The sequence below is a fragment of the Alligator sinensis genome, unplaced genomic scaffold (genome assembly GCF_000455745.1).
Source record: "Alligator sinensis unplaced genomic scaffold, ASM45574v1 scaffold1447_3, whole genome shotgun sequence".
Lineage (NCBI taxonomy): Eukaryota > Metazoa > Chordata > Crocodylia > Alligatoridae > Alligator > Alligator sinensis.
In genome coordinates, this window is record NW_005842466.1 from 95,123 (window position 1) to 102,200 (window position 7,078).

Below are 7,078 nucleotides of genomic sequence, written 5' to 3' on the forward strand. Positions count from 1 at the left end.
GGAAAGAGTTGGAGAGGCACGAGCTGGGGTAACTGAAGCTAAAGAAAAGCTTCTCTCACTCAGTGCCTGTTTTTATCTGTGCACTTCTGTAAATATTTACATCATATTTTCTTCACAGATAATGCAAATTTGTATTTGCGGCCATCGTTTAGGTTGTGAGAGGCACCATATTTACTCAAAACTAAGACGAGGTTTTCCCTTCCACTAAATGGGGTGGTGGGGAGCAAGCCCCTAGTCTTAGACTAGGGTACGGGGGAGGGGGCTGCTGTGGCGGCGGCTCTGGAGCCCAGGCCAGAGGTGCCACTGTCGCCACGACTACTGGGCTGGGACTAGAGCAAGCACATGCTTTGTGCCCTTGGCTGGAGTGGGGCCAGAGCCATGTCAGACCCAGGGGATAAGCAGTGGGCAGAGAGGGGGCAGGCAGGGTGGTACATGAATAGGGTGGGGAGGGCAGACAGGGGAGATGGGCAACAGGGGAGTCAAGTAGAAGGATGGGCAGGAGCTGGGGGGGGGGGGCAGGCATGGCAGGGGCAAGTAGAGGGGGAGCAGGAGGGGCCCATCCTAGTGCTTCCCCTACGACCTGTCCTTTTGCCACTGCTTTCCTTGCTATAGTGGGAAAGGGGGGGTGGGGAGGGGAGGAGTGTATTGAAGATGACCCTCCAATAATTAGATTCTGTACATGGAAAATTATAACGTTTTATGAATTCTCCATGTGTAGAATCTAATGGGGGGATGGACGGACGGACAGACAGACAGACAGGGAGTTATCTTATTCCCAGTCATCTTGGATTCGGGTAAATACTGAGTATAGCTACTCCTCACCTTAACGTTGTCCCGGTTAACGTTGTTTTGTTATCATGTTGCTGATCTTTTACAGAACATACTCGTTTAAAGTCTCGCAGAGTTCAGTTTTAACATTGTTTGGCTACCACCTGCTAGTAGGTAACTACTGTGACCTAATTGCATTTGCTTAACGGTGTTTCGCTTAACGTCACATTTTTCAAGAACTTAACTACGACGTTAAGTGAGGAGTAGCTGTATAGTTGATGTCGTTGGACACATGATCTTGCAGTGACTTAATTTATTTCCTAAGGAAGTAAGGATGTATATCTCAGAGCATCTTTTGCTTTTTTTTTTAAGCGAACTCTAATTATAGGCAAGTAATGTGTCTATTCACTGTGTCTACTGGATGATATGATGATCTCTCGTCTGTGCTGATCTGAGGCTTTAGCTGTGTAAAAACAAATCTGCACGCTATTTTCATCTGCAAAATTGCGTCGTTTGACAAGTAGAGTTTTCCTTCGTTGACTTGCATAATTTCCAGAAGAATAATACAACTAAGCAAGGGGAAAACAGCACATTTGCAAATTCTCTTAATTCTCAGCATGTTTACATTCATTCTCATCCTCTGCAGCAACTCCACGCTTGCATTATGAAGGTTACGTTTCTGGGAATGTCAATCCTGTAATGGAATGTGCCGAGAATAGAGGGAGAATAAACTTGTTAATTGTTACTATAGAGAATGCTTGGTTTTGAGTAGAGTGGGCATAACTTTTCAGAATAAACCATTCATCTGATTGGTTTAACCCTTGAAACATTTTGACTAATGAATAAACTTCTACAGTTACTGGTAGCACATCAAAGTGTTTGTGAACTAATTTCTTCCCATGAGTTGTATACAACGAATTCGCTTTTTGTTGTCCATTATATGGTTGGTTGCATGGTATTGTTTCTGCTCGTCAAGTGGTTGACTGATTTTTTTTGTTTTTTTTTTTCCTTTTCTTTTCTTTTTTCTTTCTTTTTAAAGAAAGTGGTTTGTAGCAAATAGTCTTGTTCACTTGCAAAGACAGGTATTCATATGGAGAGCAGCCACTCCCCGGCCATTTGTACAAAGAAAAATTCATTAGTGAATGAACAGGGGTATTAGCATGGAAGAAGCTAGCAGCTGTCTGGCCATCTAATAAATGCTTGCAAGTGCTATTTGACAGTATTTGTCTGTCTTGTGCCTCATTATTAATGAATTCGATATTTTTAATTAATTTGAGGATAAGAAATGGAGTATTTGTAGCTTTGTTTTTAGAGACGCTTGTAATACTGGTAAACTAGAAAAAATACCTGCAGTCTCTTTTGGAATGGGATTGCTTTAGGATCTTTATGATTTTTTTTTTTAATATAGCCCTGCAGCTAATGTTGTTTTCAGTTTTGTAAAGAATTGTAAGACTTGGCAAATTAATTGGGCAGCATGCTTTCTGCCCACGGAAATGTATATTTCTATTAACTCATGGATAAGTAATTTACCACTTCCATTCAGATTTAAACAAGTCACATGGATGGTCTGCAGTCAAACTAATTGAAGAATTTCTAGGGGTTTTAATGCCTATGAAGTGTTTGATTAATAGCCCTGTAGGCTGCAATCTGTAGGCAAGGGAGTGGTGACAGCATTAATTGCTGTGGCTCCCAGAGCCGCTGCTACTAGACTTTTGGACCCAAGGGGAGCCCCACGAGCTAGATGACAGCCATGTAGGCTAGATCTCACAGGCCTGTGAACTGGATCCGGTGTAACAGTTACTTCAGTTCATAATCATTATTGATTTAGGCTGTATATACATAAACCTGCATGTGGTAGTCCTGACCCTTTTGGCCCCAAAACAGATATTGTTTTTAATTTGCTTTGTCCTTCTCCATTTCTTTTTCAGCATCATCTTTCTGTGATTGGAGGTACCTGACAGGTGAACTTCCTCACATCAATGCACTGCCAATGGTAAGTACAGTTTTAACTAAGAGTAGTATGATGCTTTCCTCCAGAGATGCATATGTTGCAAATAATGTTTTTAGAATAGTTTATTTTTAGCATGCAAGTAGATTTTTTTTTTTCAGCAAAAAACCCCCAAAGCTTTATACTATTTGACAGAACATTAAAACATTCCAAGCTATAATTATAATGGGAAAATACAGCAGTATGCTTAGATTTCAGCAAATAGTTTAATTTGATAACATTTTATTAGTGCCCTCACCCTGTTGGTAACTGTTATTGTCTCCTCTGGCCAAGAGCATGGGAAAATAGTGGAATGGCTAGATGCTGTACTACCCCCAACAGGGTGCTTTCTATACTTTGTTTCAGTACAAACAGCTTCTCTTATTAAAAAGCTATGCCATGGCAGCTGGTTCTTCTTTCAGCACATTCAGCAGCATTAGACTAGTTTAAACATTTTGCTCACAGAGGAATGGGTTTGACAGATGCCATCTTCCCTTACTCCTTGCCTGAATGGTAATAAATGTTACAGATTGTTGCAAGCTTAAATTTTCAGACAATTTTAAGTGGCTTTTTCTTTCTGGAAGTTGAGCAGATGGAAAGCAGTGGTGAGGTCTGGAAGGGAGGGATCACAAATAATCTCCCATCTCTGATAAGCTTCAGATTCTTTTGCTTTTTGCTGCAGTTTTGATGTCTTGTATTGTCATAGTCTGGCAGTTTTAAGATCTTAACCTGTAGCACTAACCTTGATAAATGGCTCTGTAAAAATGGCTTTGTGGGGTTTCATGTTTATCTGTCAAAGATTTCTAGATCAAATATATTCAATTCTCAAGTTATAGGGATGGCATTTCTAACTGAAAGCCCTGAAAACTCTACGTGAGAGTTGAGCAGGGTTCCTCACTTGTGCATAACCATGAGGGTTAAAGCATCTGTATATCACTTATGGCATCAGTTAAGCCTCAGTTAAATGACACCTGAAAGGCGGTGAGTTTGCATACAGGTAGCTGATTTGTCTTGAAATTGAAATTTAGTAAACGCAGCACAGAAGACGGAAACACTGTTTGCTTTTTGAGGGCAACCAAAAGTGAAATGGAATAGAATTTTAGTTTGCCATTAAGGAAAATAATGATGACTGAATTCACAGGAGGTAAAATCACCCTTGGAAAAGACCTCCACACACCATATGCACCACTTAAATCTCACCTTTACCATCAAATACGGCAAATGGAGTGGATAGGGATTATATTGGCACAGGGATGAATTTCACCTGCAGGGAGTGGATCTGTTGAGTTGACTCCATTTTTGTGGAGTCACTTTTCTGGGTAGACTGGCACTTTCAATCACTAAAACTATGGGGCTAGTTATACTCCCAGAGTGTACTAGTTCCTTTGAATATCAGTGCTGAAGTTAACCTTTTTTCAGTAGAAAGCAACACTGATTTCTTCTTATTTCAGATGAGCTGAACTTATTGTTAGCCAAGATTTGAAATACAGTTATGCATTACTACTTTTCTTAAAAATGCAACTCATTTTGTATTATTAGCCTTAGTACTTCATAAAATCTTGCTACATTTGGTCTTAATTTTCCCTCCACAAATTCTCAGGAATTCTGAATTGTAGAGTCTCAAGGTATGTTACTTGGTGGAGTAGTTGTGAAGGACATTTCACTTCTTACTTGGAGCATTGTGAGATACTCTTCAGTAATTTTTGAAGTGCTGCTCTCACTGCAGAAGTGAGACGCATGTTTCTATCTCAATTCTTTCATAGCAGCTATTCATCCCTTAATTAACTTGGTTACAGTGTGGGTGTAGTTGTAAGAAAGGGGCAGACGAATTCTTCATTTTGAAGAGCAACAGTAAGGTCCACACCAAAATATTTTCAGTGTTTTATTGTATTCCAAAGATGGGTCGAACAAATTCTTGTTCAACCTGCGGAATGGCAGCAGTAAAGTCCACACCAAAATGTTTTCATGTTGTATTAACATGGTGACAATAGGTGACCTGGAACAGTCCTCTCATGGATGATGGAGTTAGGGTACAGTCTAGCAAGCTTTTGAGTACCAGGGTCCTGATCCAGAAAAGTGAAAAAGTAATTTAATTTCTGCAAATTATTCCATCTAAGTTGGTGGTAGTGTCAGTATCGTTGCCTTCTCCTTATAGGTTGGCTATGTTGTGGAGCCTGTGCTGCTATAGCTATGTTGACAGAGCTTCATGGTGGAAATGTTGTATATATCAACAGAGGTGCTTTCTGCTGGCAGTCCTTTGCCACCTCCCCAACCAATACAAGCTAAGCCAATGAAAGCCCTTGTCGGTTGGCATAGCTGTGTCCACATCAGGAATTTTTAGGCAAGGCTGTGTTAGGGGGCATGACCTTTTCACGTCCCTACCCTTTGTACTTTGCCAGGAGAACTTTGCCTAGACCAGCGGGTCTCAATCTTTTGTATCAGGACGCATTTTTAAACATCAATGGCCAGTCCTGACCCGGTGTCCCTCGCTTCTGAACTGCTGCCCCCCATTCCCAGGCCCCAACCCCCAGTGTGTGTGTGTGGGTGGGTGGGGTCCTGAGCAGCCCCTTCCAAGGGAAAAGCCATGGTTTCCCATGTTTTTCTCTTTTAAAGGAGAATCCATTTTTAATGTTTATTTGCAACCCTTTCCTATATTCTTACCACCCACTTTTGGGTTTTGACCCATGGGTTGAGAAATGCTGGGCTAAACCTTTCCCCAAGCCGGGAGTGTAAAATACACAAATCTTGCATGTTTTATACTTTTTTCATTTAAATTTGTTTCAGGTTTGCTTTTTTTTTTTTGCACAGGATGTAAAATATGTATAGAACATAGCTAGCTACACAAGGTAAAACATTTCCTTTTTTCTGTCAGTTAAAATTGAATGGATAGCAGTTGTATTGAGTTTTACCACAGCTGACCAAAACATGGTGCCAGTAGGCTTATAGTCCTGAGAGGCAGTGTCTCCTCTCAGCATTTTTTGACTCTACTGTTCCTAAGAGTCTCAGAGAGAAGACTCGGAGGAAGTGACTCCATTTAACAAGAAGGCATTCTTTCTAGGTTAAGGGAGATTTGTGTACTGTACTAATTTTAGCATACAGAACTAATTTTCCTAGGAGCTCATAGTACATTTCCACTTTGAAAGAAATAGGTAGGTAGATCACAGAGAGTAAGTGAATGTGTCAGGGAGAAGATCTGAGATTCCTGTTGCCTTACTCTTACCCACTAGATAAAGTGCATTTGTCAATAAAGTAGAATAGTAAGCTAACTTGTTTGATAGAATAGGTAACTTGCTTTAGAATAGAAATGTGGTCAAAGCATGTAATTAATTTGAGTTTCAACATGCAGAGTTGTTCCAAATTATTTTCTTCTAAGGAAAATAAAAATATGGATTATAGGGAACTAATATGTTGCAACGTTTGTGTGTGGGTTTACACAGCTAATTCCAAATGCCAGTATGAATTAAGAGTTTTTCACTTTCAAGCTGGGAAGTGTTAAATGTGATCCTAAAGTAGTTTGTGTTGTCAATACCACTAATAAATTTGGAAATATTTCTTAACAGTATCTCTAGTAACTTGAAATCTGTGTGAAGGTAACACAAATACTTGGGATGGGATAACTGAAATGCAGCATGATCATGCTAACAGAAGAATAGTCTCAAATCAATAAAATAAGCCATTAAATCAAAAAGGCAGGAATAATCCAACTGAAAAATATAAAATGAACAAATGCAACAATTCAAAAGAAGTTGTAGTTCATAGTAGGTGATGAACTGAATGAGTGAACAGCATGATAATGCTGCAGAAAGGGCAAATGCCATTTGGGTTTTCATTAAACAACCTGTGTAAAGAAATTAAGAACTGTATTCTGCTTCATTAGGCACAGATTTAGGCTTCAGTAGGGTATTTTTCACCTTTGGACACTGCATTTTAAATTGGCCGTAGACAAACTGGACACTTGAAGAGCTGTAAATATTTGAGAAAAGCTGAAGGATTTACCCATGCATAGTCTAGAGAAGACTGCTGAGTAGTGCCTAACTTTATGTATGGAGTATTATGTTTGAAGGCAAGGGTTAGAACCTTTTCATTGTTTGACAAAGATGAAAAAGTTAGGTTAAGCGTTTGTGAAACTATTTAATCTGTCCATATAAAAAGCCATTAAGATACAGGCAGTCCTCAGACTTACAACACAATTGGTTCCTGAAAACCGTGTCTTAAGTTGAAACGTTGCAACTTGGAACCAATGTTCTCATAAGAAACAATGTTATAAATGGGGGATTGGTTCCTGAACCAAGGCCCGATACCCTATTTTCACAACCTCCCCCC

At 39.8% G+C, this 7,078-nt stretch overlaps 1 protein-coding gene across 7 annotated transcripts in view; it reads left to right on the top strand.

Moving 5' to 3' along the window:
- The window catches only part of TBL1XR1 (transducin beta like 1 X-linked receptor 1), a 185,492-nt gene that overhangs the window by 67,614 nt on the left and 110,800 nt on the right, over positions 1 to 7,078 (top strand). For all 7 annotated transcript variants that reach the window (XM_025212505.1, XM_025212504.1, XM_025212507.1 and 4 more), the window contains exon 2: positions 2,697 to 2,761. The gene's annotated coding sequence lies outside the window, so the exon portion shown is untranslated. The remainder of the gene's footprint in view (positions 1 to 2,696; positions 2,762 to 7,078) is intronic.